We start from the raw sequence: 22,125 nt of genomic DNA on the forward strand, positions 1-22,125 counted from the left end.
TTGAGTCCATTAGAAACGGGGGGGAATTAACCCTCGCCTCCCCAACAACTCCCTGTTCCTTCTGAGTCCATTAGAAACGGGGGGAAATTAACCCTCGCCTCACCAACAACTCCCTGTTCCTTCTGAGTCCATTAGAAACGGGGGGGAAATTAACCCTCGCCTCCCCAACAACTCCCTGTTCCTTCTGAGTCCATTAGAAACGGGGGGGAAATTAACCCTCGCCTCACCAACAACTCCCAGTTCCTTCTGAGTCCATTAGAAACGGGGGGAAATTAACCCTCGCCTCCCCAACAACTCCCTGTTCCTTCTGAGTCCATTAGAAACGGGGGAAATTAACCCCGCCTCCCCAACAACTCCCTGTTCCTTCTGAGTCCATTTAGAAACGGGGGAAATTAACCCTCGCCTCACCAACAACTCCCTGTTCCTTCTGAGTCCATTAGAAACGGGGGGAAATTAACTCTCGCCTCCCCAACAACTCCCTGTTCCTTCTGAGTCCATTAGAAACGGGGGAAATTAACCCGCCTCACCAACAACTCCCTGTTCCTTCTGAGTCCATTAGAAACGGGGAAATTAACCCCGCCTCCCCAACAACTCCATGTTCATTCTGAGTCCATTAGAAACCGAGTGGGGGAAATTAACCTCGCCTCACCAACAACTCCCTGTTCATTCTGAGTCCATTAGAAACGGGGGGGAAATTAACCCTCGCCTCCCCAACAACTCCCTGTTCCTTCTGAGTCCATTAGAAACGGAGTGGGGGAAATTAACCCTCGCCTCACCAACAACTCCATGTTCATTCTGAGTCCATTAGAAACCGAGTGGGGGGAAATTAACCCTCGCCTCACCAACAACTCCATGTTCATTCTGAGTCCATTAGAAACCGAGTGGGGGGAAATTAACCCTCGCCTCACCAACAACTCCCTGTTCATTCTGAGTCCATTAGAAACGGAGTGGAGGGAAATTAACCCTCGCCTCACCAACAACTCCCTGTTCATTCTGAGTCCATTAGAAACCGAGTGAGGGGAAATTAACCCTCGCCTCACCAACAACTCCCTGTTCATTCTGAGTCCATTAGAAACGGAGTGGAGGGAAATTAACCCTCGCCTCACCAACAACTCCCTGTTCATTCTGAGTCCATTAGAAACGGAGTGGGGGGAAATTACAACTCCCCCTCTCCACGTCTCTAGCTCTCTCTCTCTCCACGTCTCTAGCCCTCTCTCTCTCCACGTCTCTAGCCCTCTCTCTCTCCACGTCTCTAGCCCTCTCTCTCTCCACGTCTCTAGCTCTCTCTCTCTCCCTCCCCGTCTCTAGCTCTCTCCCTCCCCGTCTCTAGCTCTCTCTCTCTCCCTCCCCGTCTCTAGCTCTCTCTCTCTCCCTCCCCGTCTCTAGCTCTCTCTCTCTCCTCCCCGTCTCTAGCTCTCTCTCTCTCCTCCCCGTCTCTAGCTCTCTCCTCCCCGTCTCTAGCTCTCTCTCTCTCTCCCCGTCTCTAGCTCTCTCTCTCCCCCCCGTCTCTAGCTCTCTCTCTCCCCGTCTCTAGCTCTCTCTCTCTCTCTCTCTCTCTCTCTCTCTCCTCCCCGTCTCTAGCTCTCTCTCTCTCTCTCTCCCTCCCCCCGTCTCTAGCTCTCTCTCTCTCTCTCTCTCTCTCCCCCCGTCTCTAGCTCTCTCTCTCTCTCTCCCCGTCTCTAGCTCTCTCTCTCTCCTCCCCGTCTCTAGCTCTCTCTCTCTCTCTCCCCCCGTCTCTAGCTCTCTCTCTCTCTCCCCGTCTCTAGCTCTCTCTCTCTCTCCGTCTCTAGCTCTCTCGCTCCCGTCTCTAGCTCTCTCTCTCTCCCTCTAGCTCTCTCTCTCTCCGTCTCTCTCTCCCCGTCTCTAGCTCTCTCTCTCTCTCCCCGTCTCTAGCTCTCTCTCTCTCCCCGTCTCTAGCTCTCTCTCTCTCTCTCTCCCGTCTCTAGCTCTCTCTCTCTCTCTCCCGTCTCTAGCTCTCTCTCTCTCTCCCCCGTCTCTAGCTCTCTCTCTCTCTCCCCGTCTCTAGCTCTCTCTCTCTCCCCGTCTCTAGCTCTCTCTCTCTCTCTCCCCGTCTCTAGCTCTCTCTCTCTCTCCCCGTCTCTAGCTCTCTCTCTCCCCCCCGTCTCTAGCTCTCTCTCTCCCCGTCTCTAGCTCTCTCTCTCTCCCGTCTCTAGCTCTCTCTCTCTCCCTCTCTAGCTCTCTCTCCCCGTCTCTAGCTCTCTCTCTCTCCCCGTCTCTAGCTCTCTCTCTCCCCGTCTCTAGCTCTCTCTCTCCCCCGTCTCTAGCTCTCTCTCTCTCCCCGTCTCTAGCTCTCTCTCCTCCCCGTCTCTAGCTCTCTCTCCTCCCCGTCTCTCTCTCTCTATCCCGTCTCTAGCTCTCTCTCTCCCCGTCTCTAGCTCTCTCTCTCTCCCCGTCTCTAGCTCTCTCTCTCTCCCCGTCTCTAGCTCTCTCTCTCTCCCCGTCTCTAGCTCTCTCTCTCTCCCCCGTCTCTAGCTCTCTCTCTCTCCCCCCAGTCTCTAGCTCTCTCCCCGTCTCTAGCTCTCTCTCTCCCGTCTCTAGCTCTCTCTCTCTCCCATAACCCAGTCTCTCTCTCCCTCCCCATAACCCAGTCTCTCTCTGCCCATCTCCCTCCCCATAACCCAGTCTCTCTCTGCCCATCTCCTCCCCATAACCCAGTCTCTCTCTCCCTCCCCATAACCCAGTCTCTCCCTCCCCATAACCCAGTCTCTCCCTCCCCATAACCCATCTCTCTCCCCCTCCCCATAACCCAGTCTCTCTCCCCCTCCCCATAACCCAGTCTCTACCTCCCCATAATCCACCTCTCCCTCCCCATAATCCACCTCTCCCCTCCCCATAATCCAGTCTCTCCCTCCCCATAACCCAGTCTCTCCCTCTCCCTCCCCATAACCCAGTCTCTCCTCTCCCTCCCCATAACCCAGTCTCTCCCTCTCCCTCCCCATAACCCAGTCTCTCCCTCTCCCTCCCCATAACCCAGTCTCTCCCTCTCCCTCCCCATAACCCAGTCTCTCCCTCTCCCTCCCCCATAACCCAGTCTCTCCCTCTCCCTCCCCATAACCCAGTCTCTCCTCTCCTCCCCCATAACCCAGTCTCTCCCTCTCCTCCCCCATAACCCAGTCTCTCCCCTCTCCCTCCCCATAACCCAGTCTCTCTCTCCCTCCCCATAACCCAGTCTCTCCCTCCTCCCCATAACCCAGTCTCTCCCTCCCTCCCCATAACCCAGTCTCTCCCTCCCTCCCCATAACCCAGTCTCTCTCTCCTCCCCATAACCCAGTCTCTCTCTCCTCCCCATAACCCAGTCTCTCTCTCCCTCCCCATAACCCAGTCTCTCTCTCCTCCCCATAACCCAGTCTCTCTCTCCCTCCCCATAACCCAGTCTCTCCCTCCCTCCCCATAACCCAGTCTCTCCCTCCCTCCCCATAACCCAGTCTCTCCCTCCTCCCCATAACCCAGTCTCTCTCTCCTCCCCATAACCCATCTCTCCCTCCCCATAACCCATCTCTCCTCCCCATAACCCATCTCTCCCTCCCCATAACCCAGTCTCTCTCTCCCTCCCCATAACCCATCTCTCTCCCTCCCCATAACCCATCTCTCTCTCCTCCCCATAACCCATCTCTCCCTCCCCCATAACCCATCTCTCCCTCCCCATAACCCATCTCTCCCTGCCCATAACCCAGTCTCTCTCCCTCCCCATAACCCAGTCTCTCCCTCCGCATAACCCAGTCTCTCTCTCCCTCCGCATAACCCAGTCTCTCTCTCCCTCCCCATAACCCAGTCTCTCTCTCCCTCCCCATAACCCAGTCTCTCTCTCCCTCCCCATAACCCAGTCTCTCTCTCCCTCCCCATAACCCATCTCTCCCTCCCCATAACCCATCTCTCCCTCCCCATAATCCAGTCTCTCCCTCCCCATAAACCAGTCTCTCCCTCCCCATAACCCAGTCTCTCTCTCCCTCCCCATAACCCAGTCTCTCTCTCCCTCCCCATAACCCAGTCTCTCTCTCCCTCCCCATAACCCAGTCTCTCTCTCTCTCCCTCCCCATAACCCATCTCCCTCCCCATAACCCAGTCTCTCTCCCTCCCCATAACCCAGTCTCTCTCTCACTCCCCATAACCCATCTCTCCCTCCCCATAACCCAGTCTCTCTCTCCCTCCCCATAACCTCCAGTCTCTCTCTCCCTCCCATAACCCATCTCTCCCTCCCATAACCCATCTCTCCCTCCCATAACCCAGTCTCTCTCTCCTCCCCATAACCCAGTCTCTCTCTCTCCCCTCCCCCATAACCCAGTCTCTCTCTCCTCCCCATAACCCAGTCTCTCTCTCCCTCCCCATAACCCAGTCTCTCTCTCCTCCCATAACCCAGTCTCTCTCTCCTCCCATAACCCAGTCTCTCTCTCTCCCTCCCCATAACCCAGTCTCTCTCTCCTCCCCATAACCCAGTCTCTCTCCTCCCCATAACCCAGTCTCTCTCCCTCCCCATAACCCAGTCTCTCTCCTCCCCATAACCCATCTCTCCCTCCCCATAACCCATCTCTCCCTCCCCCATAACCCATCTCTCCCTCCCCATAACCCAGTCTCTCTCTCCCTCCCCATAACCCATCTCTCTCCCTCCCCCATAACCCATCTCTCTCCCTCCCTATAACCCAGTCTCTCTCTCTGCCCATCTCCCTCCCCATAACCCATCTCTCCTCCCCATAACCCAGTCTCTCTCTCCTCCCCATAACCCAGTCTCTCTCCCCTCCCCATAACCCAGTCTCTCTCCCTCCCCATAACCCAGTCTCTCTCTCCTCCCCATAACCCATCTCTCTCTGCCCATCTCCCTCCCCATAACCCAGTCTCTCTCTGCCCATCTCCTCCCCATAACCCAGTCTCTCTCTCCTCCCCATAACCCAGTCTCTCTCTCCCTCCCCATAACCCAGTCTCTCTCTCCTCCCCCATAACTCAGTCTCTCTCTCCCTCCCCATAACCCAGTCTCTCTCCCTCCCCCATAACCCAGTCTCTCTCTCCCTCCCCATAACTCAGTCTCTCTCTCTCCTCCCCAAACCTCTCTCTCTCTCCCTCCCGTAACCCAGTCTCTCTCTCCTCCCCGTAACCCAGTCTCTCTCCTCCCCGTAACCCAGTCTCTCTCTCCCTCCCCGTAACCCAGTCTCTCTCTCCCTCCCCGTAACCCAGTCTCCTCTCTCCCTCCCGTAACCCAGTCTCTCTCTCCTCCCCGTAACCCAGTCTCTCTCTCCCTCCCCGTAACCCAGTCTCTCTCTCCCTCCCCGCGTAACCCAGTCTCTCTCTCCCTCCCGTAACCCAGTCTCTCTCTCCCTCCCCGTAACCCAGTCTCTCTCTCCCTCCCCGTAACCCAGTCTCTCTCTCCCCTCCCCGTAACCCAGTCTCTCTCCCTCCCCTCCCCCTGCTCCTCAGAATTCCAGTCTCTCTCCCTCCCCAACCCAGCCCTCTCCCTCCCCGTAACCCAGTCTCTCTCTCCCTCCCCGTAACCTGTCTCTCTCCCTCCCCGTAACCCATCTCTCTCTCCCTCCCCGTAAACCAGTCTCTCTCCCTCCCCGTAACCCAGTCTCTCTCTCTCCCCCCGTAACCCAGTCTCTCTCTCCTCCCCGTAACCCAGTCTCTCCCTCCCCGTAACCCAGTTCTCTCTCCTCCCCGTAACCCATCTCTCTCTCCCTCCCCCATAACCCATCTCTCTCTCTCCCTCCCCATAACCCATCTCTCTCTCCCTCCCCATAATCCAGTCTCTCTCTCCCTCCCCATAACCCAGTCTCTCTCTCCTCCCCATAACCTCAGTCTCTCTCCTCCCCATAAACCCAGTCTCTCTCCCTCCCCATAACCCATCTCTCCCTCCCCATAACCCATCTCTCCCCTCCCCATAACCCATCTCTCCCTCCCCATAACCCATCTCTCTCCCTCCCCATAACCCATCTCTCCCTCCCCATAACCCATCTCTCCCTCCCCATAACCCATCTCTCCTCCCCATAACCCAGTCTCTCCCCCATCTCCCTCCCCCGTAACCCAGTCCTCTCTCCCTCCTCCCAGTCTCTCTCCCTCCCGTAACCCAGTCTCTCTCTCCCTCCCCGCGTAACCCAGTCTCTCTCTCTCCCCGTAACCCAGTCTCTCTCTCCTCCCCGTAACCCATCTCTCTCTCCCTCCCCGTAACCCAAGTCTTTCTCTCCTCCCCGTAACCCAGTCTTCTCTCCCTCCCCGTAACCCATCTCTCTCTCCCTCCCGTAACCCAGTCTCTCTCTCCTCCCCGTAACCTGCAAGTCTCTCTCCTCCCCGTAACCCAGTCTCTCCTCTCCCCTCCCCGTAACCCAGTCCCTCTCTCCTCCCCGTGTACCCATCTCTCTCTCCCTCCCGTGCAACCCATCTCTCTCTCTCCCCTCCCATAACCCAGTCTCTCTCCCTCCCAACCCAGTCTCTCTCTCTCCTCGTAACCCAGTCTCTCTCTCCCTCCCGTAACCCAGTCTCTCTCCCCCTCCCCGTAACCCATCTCTCTCTCTCCCCGTAACCCATCTCTCTCTCCCTCCCCGTAACCCATCTCTCTCTCCCTCCCCGTAACCAGCTCTCTCTCCTCCCCGTAACCCAGTCTCTCTCCTCCCCGTAACCCAGTCTCTCTCTCCTCCCCTCTCTCCCCGTAACCCAGTCTCTCCCTCCCCGTAACCCAGTCTCTCTCCCTCCCCCGCAACCCTCCTCCCCTCCCCCGTAACCCAGTCTCTCTCTCCCTCCCCATAACCCATCTCTCTCTCCTCCCCATAACCCATCTCTCTCCCTCCCCCATAACCCATCTCTCCTCCCCCCCATAACCCAGTCTCTCTCCTCCCCATAACCCAGTCTCTCTCCCTCCCCATAACCCAGTCTCTCTCTCCCTCCCCATAACCCAGTCTCTCTCTCCCTCCCCATAACCCAGTCTCTCTCTCTCCTCCCCATAACCCATTCTCTCTCCTCCCCATAACCCATTCTCTCTCTCCTCCCCATAACCCATCTCTCTCCCTCCCCATAACCCATCTCTCTCCTCCCCATAACCCATTCTCTCCCTCCCATAACCCATTCTCTCTCTCCTCCCCATAACCCAGTCTCTCTCTCCCCATAACCCATTCTCTCCTCCCTCCCCATAACCCATCTCTCTCTCCCTCCCATAACCCATCTCTCTCCCTCCCCATAACCCAGTCTCTCTCTCCCTCCCCATAACCCATCTCTCTCTCCCTCCCCATAACCCATCTCTCTCTCCTCCCCATAACCCAGTCTCTCTCTCCCTCCCCATAACCCATCTCTCCCTCCCCATAACCCATTCTCTCTCTCCCTCCCCATAACCCAGTCTCTCTCTCCCTCCCCATAACCCAGTCTCTCTCTCCCTCCCCATAACCCAGTCTCTCTCCCCTCCCCATAACCCAGTCTCTCTCTCCCTCCCCATAACCCAGTCTCTCTCTCCCTCCCCATAACCCATCTCTCCCTCCCTCCCCATAACCCATCTCTCCCTCCCTCCCCATAACCCATTCTCTCTCTCCCTCCCCATAACCCATTCTCTCTCTCCCTCCCCCATAACCCATCTCTCCCTCCCCATAACCCATCTCTCCCTCCCCATAACCCATCTCTCCCTCCCCATAACCCATTCTCTCTCTCCCCTCCCCATAACCCAGTCTCTCTCCCCATAACCCATTCTCTCTCCCTCCCCATAACCCATCTCTCTCCCCTCCCCATAACCCATCTCTCTCTCCCTCCCCATAACCCATCTCTCTCTCCCTCCCCATAACCCAGTCTCTCTCTCCTCCCCATAACCCATCTCTCTCTCCCTCCCCATAACCCATCTCTCTCTCTCCCTCCCCATAACCCATTCTCTCTCTCCTCCCCATAACCCATTCTCTCTCCCTCCCCATAACCCATTCTCTCTCTCCCTCCCCATAACCCAGTCTCTCTCTCCCCATAACCCATTCTCTCTCTCCCTCCCCATAACCCATCTCTCTCTCCCTCCCCATAACCCATCTCTCTCTCCCTCCCCATAACCCATCTCTCTCTCCCTCCCCATAACCCAGTCTCTCTCTCCCTCCCCATAACCCATCTCTCTCTCCCTCCCCATAACCCATCTCTCTCTCCCTCCCCATAACCCAGTCTCTCTCTCCCTCCCCATAACCCATCTCTCCCTCCCCATAACCCATTCTCTCTCTCCCTCCCCATAACCCAGTCTCTCTCTGCCCATCTCCTCCCCATAACCCAGTCTCTCTCTCCCTCCCCATAACCCAGTCTCTCTCTCCTCCCCATAACCCAGTCTCTCTCTCTCTCCTCCCCATAACCCAGTCTCTCTCTCCCTCCCCATAACCCAGTCTCTCTCTCCCTCCCCATAAACCCAGTCTCTCCCTCCCCATAAACCCAGTCTCTCCCTCCCCATAAACCCAGTCTCTCCCTCCCCATAAACCCAGTCTCTCCCTCCCCATAAACCCAGTCTCTCCCTCCCCATAAACCCAGTCTCTCCTCCCCATAAACCCAGTCTCTCCCTCCCCCATAACCCAGTCTCTCCCTCCCCATAAACCCAGTCTCTCCTCCCCATAAACCCAGTCTCTCCCTCCCCATAAACCCAGTCTCTCCCTCCCCATAAACCCAGTCTCTCCCTCCCCATAACCCAGTCTCTCCCTCCCCATAACCCAGTCTCTTTCTCCCCATAACCCAGTCTCTTTCTCCCCATAACCCAGTCTCTTTCTCCCCATAACCCAGTCTCTTTCTCCCTAGTGCCGCTATATCCTCCAATCGGGATTTTTGGAAAAACGGGGAGTTTGGAGGAAAGCCAAAATGAGCGTGTTTACTTGTAACAATAAAGACGGTGTTTTTATGTACTTCCATTGTCCTTCAAGAGCTGCTGAATGTCCTCTACTTTACATTTGGGTAAAGTTGGCAGGAATGTGCAACCCTGATTCTCCTTGCTGGTTGTCTCTGAGGACCGGTCTCCATCTACCCATCTGAGCCCAGTCTTATTCCAGTCACTCCTCACGTAGTCTCTGAGGACCGGTCTCCAGCTGGTATTATCAGGCTGTATAGCTAGCTACGTTTGCTCTGACTCAGTACATTTATTAGCTAGCTACGTTTGCTCTGACTCAGTACGTTTATTAGCTAGCTACGTTTGCTCTGACTCAGTACGTTTATTAGCTAGCTACGTTTGCTCTGACTCAGTACGTTTATTAGCTAGCTACGTTTGCTCTGACTCAGTACATTTATTAGCTAGCTACGTTTGCTCTCACTCAGTACATTTATTAGCTAGCCAGCTAACTAGCATTAGCGGCTAACATGATTCAGGTCCCAACTTGCTAAGAAAAAGACAAACTAGATGTTTGCAGATGTAAGAAACACAAACTTATAGTGTCACTACAGAAACCTAGTGGATTCATATTAAGATGCAAAGTGAAAACAGCATCGTTGTCGTCAACATTGTTACATGTGCTGCGGGATGGGGCGGGGCAGGGCGGAGCGGGGCGGGGCGGGGCAGGGCGGAGCGGGGCAGGGCGGGGCGGGGCAGGGCGGGGCGGGGCAGGGCGGAGCTGCATTGACCCGACTGAACTTAAGTGCTGCATTGACCATGCAGACTGACAGGTGTCTCAATGTGCTGCATTGACCCGACTGAACTTAAGTGCTGCGTTGACCATGCAGACTGACAGGTGTCTCAATGCGCTGCATTGACCCGACTGAACTTAAGTGCTGCGTTGACCATGCAGACTGACAGGTGTCTCAATGTGCTGCATTGACCCGACTGAACTTAAGTGCTGCGTTGACCATGCAGACTGACAGGTGTCTCAATGTGCTGCGTTGACCATGCAGACTGACAGGTGTCTCAATGCGCTGCATTGACCCGACTGAACTTAAGTGCTGCGTTGACCATGCAGACTGACAGGTGTCTCAATGTGCTGCGTTGACCATGCAGACTGACAGGTGTCTCAATGCGCTGCATTGACCCGACTGAACTTAAGTGCTGCGTTGACCATGCAGACTGACAGGTGTCTCAATGCGCTGCATTGACCCGACTGAACTTAAGTGCTGCGTTGACCATGCAGACTGACAGGTGTCTCAATGTGCTGCGTTGACCATGCAGACTGACAGGTGTCTCAATGTGCTGCGTTGACCATGCAGACTGACAGGTGTCTCAATGTGCTGCGTTGACCATGCAGACTGACAGGTGTCTCAATGCGCTGCATTGACCCGACTGAACTTAAGTGCTGCGTTGACCATGCAGACTGACAGGTGTCTCAATGCGCTGCATTGACCCGACTGAACTTAAGTGCTGCGTTGACCATGCAGACTGACAGGTGTCTCAATGTGCTGCGTTGACCATGCAGACTGACAGGTGTCTCAATGTGCTGCGTTGACCATGCAGACTGACAGGTGTCTCAATGTGCTGCGTTGACCATGCAGACTGACAGGTGTCTCAATGCGCTGCATTGACCCGACTGAACTTAAGTGCTGCGTTGACCATGCAGACTGACAGGTGTCTCAATGTGCTGCATTGACCCGACTGAACTTAAGTGCTGCGTTGACCATGCAGACTGACAGGTGTCTCAATGCGCTGCATTGACCCGACTGAACTTAAGTGCTGCGTTGACCATGCAGACTGACAGGTGTCTCAATGTGCTGCATTGACCCGACTGAACTTAAGTGCTGCGTTGACCATGCAGACTGACAGGTGTCTCAATGTGCTGCGTTGACCATGCAGACTGACAGGTGTCTCAATGCGCTGCATTGACCCGACTGAACTTAAGTGCTGCGTTGACCATGCAGACTGACAGGTGTCTCAATGCGCTGCATTGACCCGACTGAACTTAAGTGCTGCGTTGACCATGCAGACTGACAGGTGTCTCAATGTGCTGCATTGACCCGACTGAACTTAAGTGCTGCGTTGACCATGCAGACTGACAGGTGTCTCAATGCGCTGCATTGACCCGACTGAACTTAAGTGCTGCGTTGACCATGCAGACTGACAGGTGTCTCAATGTGCTGCATTGACCCGACTGAACTTAAGTGCTGCGTTGACCATGCAGACTGACAGGTGTCTCAATGTGCTGCGTTGACCATGCAGACTGACAGGTGTCTCAATGCGCTGCATTGACCCGACTGAACTTAAGTGCTGCGTTGACCATGCAGACTGACAGGTGTCTCAATGTGCTGCGTTGACCATGCAGACTGACAGGTGTCTCAATGCGCTGCATTGACCCGACTGAACTTAAGTGCTGCGTTGACCATGCAGACTGACAGGTGTCTCAATGTGCTGCGTTGACCATGCAGACTGACAGGTGTCTCAATGCGCTGCATTGACCCGACTGAACTTAAGTGCTGCGTTGACCATGCAGACTGACAGGTGTCTCAATGTGCTGCGTTGACCATGCAGACTGACAGGTGTCTCAATGCGCTGCATTGACCCGACTGAACTTAAGTGCTGCGTTGACCATGCAGACTGACAGGTGTCTCAATGTGCTGCGTTGACCATGCAGACTGACAGGTGTCTCAATGCGCTGCATTGACCCGACTGAACTTAAGTGCTGCGTTGACCATGCAGACTGACAGGTGTCTCAATGTGCTGCGTTGACCATGCAGACTGACAGGTGTCTCAATGTGCTGCGTTGACCATGCAGACTGACAGGTGTCTCAATGTGCTGCGTTGACCATGCAGACTGACAGGTGTCTCAATGTGCTGCATTGACCCGACTGAACTTAAGTGCTGCGTTGACCATGCAGACTGACAGGTGTCTCAATGTGCTGCGTTGACCCGACTGAACTTAAGTGCTGCGTTGACCATGCAGACTGACAGGTGTCTCAATGTGCTGCGTTGACCATGCAGACTGACAGGTGTCTCAATGTGCTGCATTGACCCGACTGAACTTAAGTGCTGCGTTGACCATGCAGACTGACAGGTGTCTCAATGCGCTGCATTGACCCGACTGAACTTAAGTGCTGCGTTGACCATGCAGACTGACAGGTGTCTCAATGTGCTGCATTGACCCGACTGAACCAAGTGCTGCGTTGACCATGCAGACTGACAGGTGTCTCAATGTGCTGCGTTGACCATGCAGACTGACAGGTGTCTCAATGCGCTGCATTGACCCGACTGAACTTAAGTGCTGCGTTGACCATGCAGACTGACAGGTGTCTCAATGTGCTGCGTTGACCATGCAGACTGACAGGTGTCTCAATGCGCTGCATTGACCCGACTGAACTTAAGTGCTGCGTTGACCATGCAGACTGACAGGTGTCTCAATGTGCTGCGTTGACCATGCAGACTGACAGGTGTCTCAATGCGCTGCATTGACCCGACTGAACTTAAGTGCTGCGTTGACCATGCAGACTGACAGGTGTCTCAATGTGCTGCGTTGACCATGCAGACTGACAGGTGTCTCAATGCGCTGCATTGACCCGACTGAACTTAAGTGCTGCGTTGACCATGCAGACTGACAGGTGTCTCAATGTGCTGCGTTGACCATGCAGACTGACAGGTGTCTCAATGCGCTGCATTGACCCGACTGAACTTAAGTGCTGCGTTGACCATGCAGACTGACAGGTGTCTCAATGTGCTGCGTTGACCATGCAGACTGACAGGTGTCTCAATGTGCTGCGTTGACCATGCAGACTGACAGGTGTCTCAATGTGCTGCGTTGACCATGCAGACTGACAGGTGTCTCAATGCGCTGCATTGACCCGACTGAACTTAAGTGCTGGGCGTTGACCATGCAGACTGACAGGTGTCTCAATGTGCTGCGTTGACCATGCAGACTGACAGGTGTCTCAATGCGCTGCATTGACCCGACTGAACTTAAGTGCTGCGTTGACCATGCAGACTGACAGGTGTCTCAATGCGCTGCATTGACCCGACTGAACTTAAGTGCTGCGTTGACCATGCAGACTGACAGGTGTCTCAATGTGCTGCGTTGACCATGCAGACTGACAGGTGTCTCAATGTGCTGCGTTGACCATGCAGACTGACAGGTGTCTCAATGTGCTGCGTTGACCATGCAGACTGACAGGTGTCTCAATGCGCTGCATTGACCCGACTGAACTTAAGTGCTGCGTTGACCATGCAGACTGACAGGTGTCTCAATGCGCTGCATTGACCCGACTGAACTTAAGTGCTGCGTTGACCATGCAGACTGACAGGTGTCTCAATGTGCTGCGTTGACCATGCAGACTGACAGGTGTCTCAATGTGCTGCGTTGACCATGCAGACTGACAGGTGTCTCAATGTGCTGCGTTGACCATGCAGACTGACAGGTGTCTCAATGCGCTGCATTGACCCGACTGAACTTAAGTGCTGCGTTGACCATGCAGACTGACAGGTGTCTCAATGTGCTGCGTTGACCATGCAGACTGACAGGTGTCTCAATGTGCTGCGTTGACCATGCAGACTGACAGGTGTCTCAATGTGCTGCGTTGACCATGCAGACTGACAGGTGTCTCAATGTGCTGCGTTGACCATGCAGACTGACAGGTGTCTCAATGTGCTGCGTTGACCATGCAGACTGACAGGTGTCTCAATGTGCTGCGTTGACCATGCAGACTGACAGGTGTCTCAATGTGCTGCGTTGACCATGCAGACTGACAGGTGTCTCAATGTGCTGCGTTGACCATGCAGACTGACAGGTGTCTCAATGTGCTGCGTTGACCATGCAGACTGACAGGTGTCTCAATGTGCTGCGTTGACCATGCAGACTGACAGGTGTCTCAATGTGCTGCGTTGACCATGCAGACTGACAGGTGTCTCAATGTGCTGCGTTGACCATGCAGACTGACAGGTGTCTCAATGTGCTGCGTTGACCATGCAGACTGACAGGTGTCTCAATGTGCTGCGTTGACCATGCAGACTGACAGGTGTCTCAATGTGCTGCGTTGACCATGCAGACTGACAGGTGTCTCAATGTGCTGCGTTGACCATGCAGAGACTGAACACATTGTTACATACGCTGCATTGACCCGACTGAACCTAATAAGTGTCTCATGGTCGAAGGAACAACAAATGATTGAGTCGGGTTGGACCGGCTCGGGTTCATGATGTGCGCAACGTTGTAACCTGTAGACCAACTCGTGGCCATTGCTGTGGTGAGAGAGAGAGAGAAGTACATCTCTCACAGAACCAGATGATATTTCAATGATCTCTCTCCTCCCTCGCTCAGCTCTGATAGATACGAGCCTGCACCTCTCATCTCTCTAGAGTTGAACTTCATTTATTTCCTGATAGAGTCACAGACATGGGAAGGAAGGGTCCTTCATCATTTACTTCCTGATAGAGTCACAGCCATGAGAAGGGACCTTCATCGTTTACTTCCTGATAGAGTCACAGCCATGGGAAGGAGGGGTCCTTCATCATTTACTTCCTGATAGAGTCACAGCCATGAGAAGGATGGGTTCTTCATCATTTACTTCCTGATAGAGTCACAGCCATGGGAAGGAAGGGACCTTCATCATTTACTTCCTGATAGAGTCACAGCCATGGGAAGGAAGGGTCCTTCATCATTTACTTCCTGATAGAGTCACAGCCATGGGAAGGAAGGGTCCTTCATCATTTACTTCCTGATAGAGTCACAGCCATGGGAAGGAAGGGTCCTTCATCATTTACTTCCTGATAGAGTCACAGCCATGAGAAGGGACCTTCATCATTTACTTCCTGATAGAGTCACAGCCATGGGAAGGAAGGGTCCTTCATCATTTACTTCCTGATAGAGTCACAGCCATGGGAAGGGTCCTTCATCATTTACTTCCTGATAGAGTCACAGCCATGAGAAGGGACCTTCTTCATTTACTTCCTGATAGAGTCATAGCCATGAGAAGGAAGGGTCCTTCATTTACTTCCTGATAGAGTCACAGCCATGGGAAGGGAGGGTCCTTCATCATTTACTTCCTGATAGAGTCACAGCCATGGGAAGGGAGGGTCCTTCATTTATTTCCTGATAGAGTCACAGCCATGGGAAGGAAGGGTCCTTCATTTATTTCCTGATAGAATCACAGCCATGGGAAGGAAGGGACCTTCATCATTTACTTCCCGATAGAGTCACAGCCATGAGAAGGGACCTTCATCATTTACTTCCTGATAGAGTCACAGCCATGGGAAGGGTCCTTCATCATTTACTTCCTGATAGAGTCACAGCCATGAGAAGGGACCTTCATCATTTACTTCCTGATAGAGTCACAGCCATGGGAAGGGTCCTTCATCATTTACTTCCTGATAGAGTCACAGCCATGGGAAGGGTCCTTCATCATTTACTTCCTGATAGAGTCACAGCCATGAGAAGGGACCTTCTTCATTTACTTCCTGATAGAGTCATAGCCATGAGAAGGAAGGGTCCTTCATTTACTTCCTGATAGAGTCACAGCCATGGGAAGGGAGGGTCCTTCATCATTTACTTCCTGATAGAGTCACAGCCATGGGAAGGGAGGGTCCTTCATTTACTTCCTGATAGAGTCACAGCCATGGGAAGGAAGGGTACTTCATTTATTTCCTGATAGAGTCACAGCCATGGGAAGGGAGGGTCCTTCATCATTTACTTCCTGATAGAGTCACAGCCATGGGAAGGGAGGGTCCTTCATTTATTTCCTGATAGAGTCACAGCCATGGGAAGGAAGGGTCCTTCATTTATTTCCTGATAGAATCACAGCCATGGGAAGGAAGGGACCTTCATCATTTACTTCCCGATAGAGTCACAGCCATGAGAAGGGACCTTCATCATTTACTTCCTGATAGAGTCACAGCCATGGGAAGGGTCCTTCATCATTTACTTCCTGATAGAGTCACAGCCATGAGAAGGGACCTTCATCATTTACTTCCTGATAGAGTCACAGCCATGGGAAGGGTCCTTCATCATTTACTTCCTGATAGAGTCACAGCCATGGGAAGGGTCCTTCATCATTTACTTCCTGATAGAGTCACAGCCATGAGAAGGGACCTTCTTCATTTACTTCCTGATAGAGTCATAGCCATGAGAAGGAAGGGTCCTTCATTTACTTCCTGATAGAGTCACAGCCATGGGAAGGGAGGGTCCTTCATCATTTACTTCCTGATAGAGTCACAGCCATGGGAAGGGAGGGTCCTTCATTTATTTCCTGATAGAGTCACAGCCATGGGAAGGAAGGGTACTTCATTTATTTCCTGATAGAATCACAGCCATGGGAAGGAAGGGACCTTCATCATTTACTTCCCGATAGAGTCACAGCCATGAGAAGGGACCTTCATCATTTACTTCCTGATAGAGTCACAGCCATGGGAAGGGTCCTTCATCATTTACTTCCTGATAGAGTCACAGCCATGAGAAGGGACCTTCATCATTTACTTCCTGATAGAGTCACAGCCATGGGAAGGGTCCTTCATCATTTACTTCCTGATAGAGTCACAGCCATGAGAAGGGACCTTCATCATTTACTTCCTGATAGAGTCACAGCCATGAGAAGGAAGGGTCCTTCATCATTTACTTCCTGATAGAGGCACAGCCATGAGAAGGGTCCCGGTGGAGCTAACACAACCCTGATAAACTGAAATACATTTGGCCAAAGTCACAGAAATCACTGCTGTCTGTTCAGAAATAAATGAAATAATTCAGAATACTACACTAGGAGTAGGTCTATAATTTAGCCACGGAGGATCGATAGCTTGTTTATTTTTTTTAATAGCCTAGCTGTGGATTGTGTATCGTCCAATCACAAGGCATCGCCTACAGTCTGTAACGCTTAACATATCTGACAGTGAACAGCATTGCAGCAACAACAAACAAACAAACAGGCCTTTCGCATTATTTCAAATACAAATCACGGGACAGCACAGTTTGGAGAGCTGCTGAGATAAAGACTGTATGTAGTCTACAAAAAAATTATTTTATTAAACTTCCAAATAGACCTATCGACTCGAACAGTGTTGTTTACCAAACTAGAGACGGGCTTTGAGTACGAGCCCATTGGCCATGGCCTGTGAGGGAGCTGCACGTCATTGGGTGAGTGGGTGAAACTAGGCAAGCTTGTTTAGGACTATAACTTCCTCATATTGTACCATGTGTCTCTCTTCCACACACCTCGACCTCGACTGTTGATGGATTCAAGACCAGGTCGTTTAATGATCTCACATTCTCCATTTGTCAGTGTCAAAGCAGCCAATCATTAGAGTATAAGTTGAGTATATCTACTGCCACATTCTCCATTTGTCAGTGTCAAAGCAGCCAATCATTAGAGTATAAATTGAGTATATCTACGCCACATTCTCCATTTGTCAGTGTCAAAGCAGCCAATCATTTGAGTATAAGTTGAGTATATCTACTGCCCCATTCTCCTTTGTCAGTGTCAAAGCAGCCAATCATTTGAGTATAACAATTTTAAAAATCTGTTAATTCTCCAGTCGTGTATAATTACATAGAATTGCATTAAATGAGTTTATAATTTATTTATTTTTAAAGTCTAATTTTCCCAGACCCAAGGCTACAAACAAACAAATCTTCAAGCGCCTCTACTGCCCCATACCACTTTAGCCTGTTTCTCTGCTGTCTGTTCGTTTAAATTGGTTTTGTACACTACAGAGGGCACCACTATATGTTGGGGTCATGGGTCAGTGTCGTGCAGAGACTGGGCTTCTTAGAACACATGACTGACCAATCAGCTGTGAGGAGATATCTCTCAGTTACTGTTCTCCATTCACTACTACAGACCTACTAGATATCTCAGTTACCGTTCTCCATTCACTACTACAGACCTACTACATATCTCAGTTACTGTTCTCCATTCACTACTACAAACCTACTAGATATCTCAGTTACTGTTCTCCATTCACTACTACAGACCTACTACATATCTCAGTTACTGTTCTCCATTCACTACTACAGACAGACCTACTAGATATCTCAGTTACTGTTCTCCATTCACTACTACAGACAGACCTACTAGATATCTCAGTTACTGTTCTCCATTCACTACTACAGACCTACTAGATATCTCAGTTACTGTTCTCCATTCACTACTACAGACAGACCTACTAGATATCTCAGTTACTGTTCTCCATTCACTACTACAGACCTACTACATATCTCAGTTACTGTTCTCCATTCACTACTACAGACAGACCTACTAGATATCTCAGTTACTGTTCTCCATTCACTACTACAGACCTACTAGATATCTCAGTTACTTTGTTCTCCATTCACTACTACAGACAGACCTACTAGATATCTCAGTCACTGTTCTCCATTCAATACTACAGACAGACCTACTAGATATCTCAGTTACTGTTCTCTCCATTCACTACTACAGACCTACTAGATATCTCAGTCACGTTCTCATTCACTACCACAGACCTACTAGATATCTCAGTCACTGTTCTCCATTCACTACTACAGACCTACTAGATATCTCAGTTACTGTTCTCAATTCACTACTACAGATCTACTAGATATCTCAGTCACCGTTCTCCATTCACTACAGACAGACTACTAGATATCTCAGTCACTGTTCTCCATTCAATACTACAGACAGACCTACTAGATATCTCAGTTACTGTTCTCCATTCACTACTACAGACCTACTAGATATCTCAGTCACTGTTCTCCATTCACTACTACAGACCTACTACATATCTCAGTCACTGTTCTCCATTCACTACTACAGACCTACTAGATATCTCAGTTACTGTTCTCCATTCACTACTACAGACCTACTAGATATATCAGGCACTGTTCTCCATTCAATACTACAGACAGACCTACTAGATATCTCAGTCACTGTTCTCCATTCACTACTACAGACCTACTAGATATCTCAGTTACTGTTCTCATTCACTACTACAGACCTACTAGATATCCAGTTACTGTTCTCCATTCAATACTAGACAGACAGACCTACTAGATATCTCAGTCACTGTTCTCCATTCACTACTACAGACCTACTAGATATCCCAGTTACTGTTCTCCATTCAATACTAGACAGACAGACCTACTAGATATCTCAGTCACTGTTCTCCATTCACTACTACAGACCTACTAGATATCTCAGTCACTGTTCTCCATTCACTACTACAGACCTACTAGATCTCAGTTACTGTTCTCCATTCACTACTACAGACCTACTAGATATCTCAGTCACTGTTCTCCATTCACTACTACAGACCTACTAGATATCTCAGTCACTGTTCTCCATTCACTACTACAGACCTACTAGATATCTCAGTCACTGTTCTCCATTCACTACTACAGACCTACTAGATATCTCAGTCACTGTTCTCCATTCACTACTACAGACCTACTAGATATCTCAGTCACTGTTCTCCATTCACTACTACAGACCTACTAGATATCTCAGTCACTGTTCTCCATTCACTACTACAGACCTACTAGATATCTCAGAGTTACTGTTCTCCATTCACTACTACAGACCTACAAGATATCTCAGTTACTGTTCTCCATTCACTACTACAGACAGACCTACTAGATATCTCAGTCCCCGCTGTTCTCCATTCACTACTACAGACAGACCTACTAGATATCTCAGAGTTACTGTTCTCCATTCACTACTACAAACAGACCTCTAAAATTGCTCACTAACATACACCCAGACCTCTGATACTAACGACCTTTTTAGCAACCTCTCATGCTCGCTCGGTTGTGCAGAATTCAGTACCGTAGCTTGTTAGTGAGAGAAATGAGGACATGATCGGAGAGACCTTTCCCTTCCTCGGGACAGACTGTCTGTCAGTCAAGATTGGACTGAGGGTTAGCAACTGCTGCCCGGAGAAACAGGGTCTGATACGGAAAATAGCAGAGGCTCCGGTCAGAGGAATGATCTCTGATGAAGTACTGACTGACACCGCAGGGAGACACTAATAGAAACACTGAACATTCTGAGCACACACACACACTGAAGGACACACACACACACACACTGAAGGGACACACACACACACTGAAGGACACACACACACTGAAGGACACACACACACTGAAGGGACACACACACACACACACACTGAAGGGACACACACACACACACACACACACACACACACACACACACACACACAAAGAATAGCAGTAGGTTTTCCAATTGAAGCACAAACCCAGTGTTCTCACGTACCTTCATCAAAGTCGGCGTCGTCCTCGGTGTGTTGAGGGAAGGGAAACAGTTGGTGATCTCTAACCTGTCCTCCACTACCAGGCCCAGTAGTACACCTGAACCACCTCACACTGCCCTGACCCTCCTCCTGGTAATGCTTGATCATCTTCAGGACCACCTGTAGAGGGAGAGATAGGGAGGGTGAGAGATAGGGAGGGTGAGAGAGAGGGTGGGAGAGAGAGAGGAAGGGTGGGAGAGAGAGAGGGGTGGGAGAGAGAGGTGGGAGAGAGAGAGGGGAGTGGGGAGAGAGAGAGAGGGTGGGAGAGAGAGAGGGTGGGAGAGAGAGGGTGGGAGGAGAGTGAGAGAGGGTGAGAGAGAGGGTGGGAGAGAGGGTGGGAGAGAGGGTGGGAGAGGGTGGGAGAGAGGGTGGGAGGGAGAGGGTGGGAGAGGGTGGGAGAGAGGTGGGAGAGAGAGGGTGGGAGAGAGAGGGTGGGAGAGGGGGTGGGAGAGAGGGGTGGGAGAGAGAGGGTGGGGGAGAGAGAGAGGGTGGGGAGAGAGAGAGGGTGGGAGAGAGAGAGAGGGTGGGTGGGAGAGAGAGGGTGGGAGAGAGAGGAGGGTGAGAGAGGGGGTGAGAGAGAGGGTGAGAGAGAGGGGTGAGAGAGAGGGGTGAGAGAGAGGAGTGAGTGAGAGAGGGTGGGAGAGAGAGGGTGGGAGAGGAGGGTGGGAGAGGGGGTGGGAGAGAGAGGGTGGGAGAGAGAGGGTGAGAGAGGGTGAGAGAGAGGGTGAGAGAGAGGGTGAGAGAGAGGGTGAGAGAGAGAGGGTGAGAGAGAGAGGGTGAGAGAGAGAGGGTAGGAGAGAGGGTGGGAGAGGGTGGGAGAGAGGGTGGGGAGGAGAGAGGGAGAGAGAGAGGGGGAGAGAGAGAGGGGGAGAGAGGGGAGGGAGAGAGAGGGGGAGAGAGAGAGGGGAGAGAGAGAGGGGGAGAGAAAGGGGGAGAGAGAGAGAGGGAGAGAGAGGGGTGGGGAGGAAGGGGAGAGAGAGGGGAGAGAGAGGGTGGGAGAGAGGGGGGAGAGAGAGAGGGAGAGAGAGGAGAGAGGAGAGAGAGAGAGGGGAGAGAGAGGGTGGGAGAGAGGGGGAGAGAGATAATTTCAGAAAAAGGGCAAGACAAAGTATTTGTCAGAAACTGGACCAAGCCAGACACTATAGAGGATTATTAGTCTCCACTAGACTCGGGGAATAATCCTGACTGTGTGGACACCCACCTGTAGCACGCGCTAAAGCAGGTATATCTCACTGGTCACCATAACAACACCCACCCGTAGCACGCGCTCCAGCAGGTATATCTCTCTGGTCACCATAGCAGCACCCAGCCATAGCACGCGCTCCAGCAGGTATACAGTATCTCACTGGTCACCATAGCAGCACCCAGCCATAGCACACGCTCCAGCAGGTATATCTCTCTGGTCACCCCCAAAGCCAATTCCTCCTTCGGCCGCCTCTCCATCCAGTTCTCTGCTGCCAATGACTAGAACAAACTGCAAAAATCACTGAAGCTGGAGACTCATATCTCCATCACTAGCTTTAAGCACCAGCGGTCACAGATCACTGCACCTCTACACAGCCCCCCGCCTCTACACAGCCCCCCAGCCTCTACACAGCCCCCCAGCCTCTACATAGCCCATCTGTAAATAGCCCATCTAACTACCTCATCCCCATAGTGTTACTTGTATTGTGTTGCTCCTTTGCACCCCAGTATCTCTACTTGCACATTCATCACTCCAGTGTTTAATTGCTATATTATAATTACTTCACCTCTACGGCCTATTTATTGCCTCACCTCCTTAATCTCACCTCATTTCCACTCACTGTATATAGACTTTATGTCTACTGTGTTATTGACTGTATGTTTGTTTACTCCATGTGAAACTCTGTGTTGATGTTTGTTGTGTGTCACTGCTCTGCTTTATTCTTGGCCAGGTCGCAGTCGTAAATGAGAACTTGTTCTCAACTAGCCTTCCTTGGTTATATAAAGGTGTTCTCAACTAGCCTGCCTGGCTGAAATAGGGTGTTCTC

At 51.8% G+C, this 22,125-nt stretch overlaps 1 pseudogene; it reads right to left on the minus strand.

Moving 5' to 3' along the window:
- Positions 1-21,826, minus strand: part of LOC135574925 (eukaryotic translation initiation factor 3 subunit H-like) — a 55,044-nt pseudogene extending 33,218 nt beyond the window's left edge.
- Positions 21,827-22,125: the final 299 nt, after the last annotated feature.

Source organism: Oncorhynchus nerka, linkage group LG14 (assembly GCF_034236695.1).
Source record: "Oncorhynchus nerka isolate Pitt River linkage group LG14, Oner_Uvic_2.0, whole genome shotgun sequence".
Lineage (NCBI taxonomy): Eukaryota > Metazoa > Chordata > Actinopteri > Salmoniformes > Salmonidae > Oncorhynchus > Oncorhynchus nerka.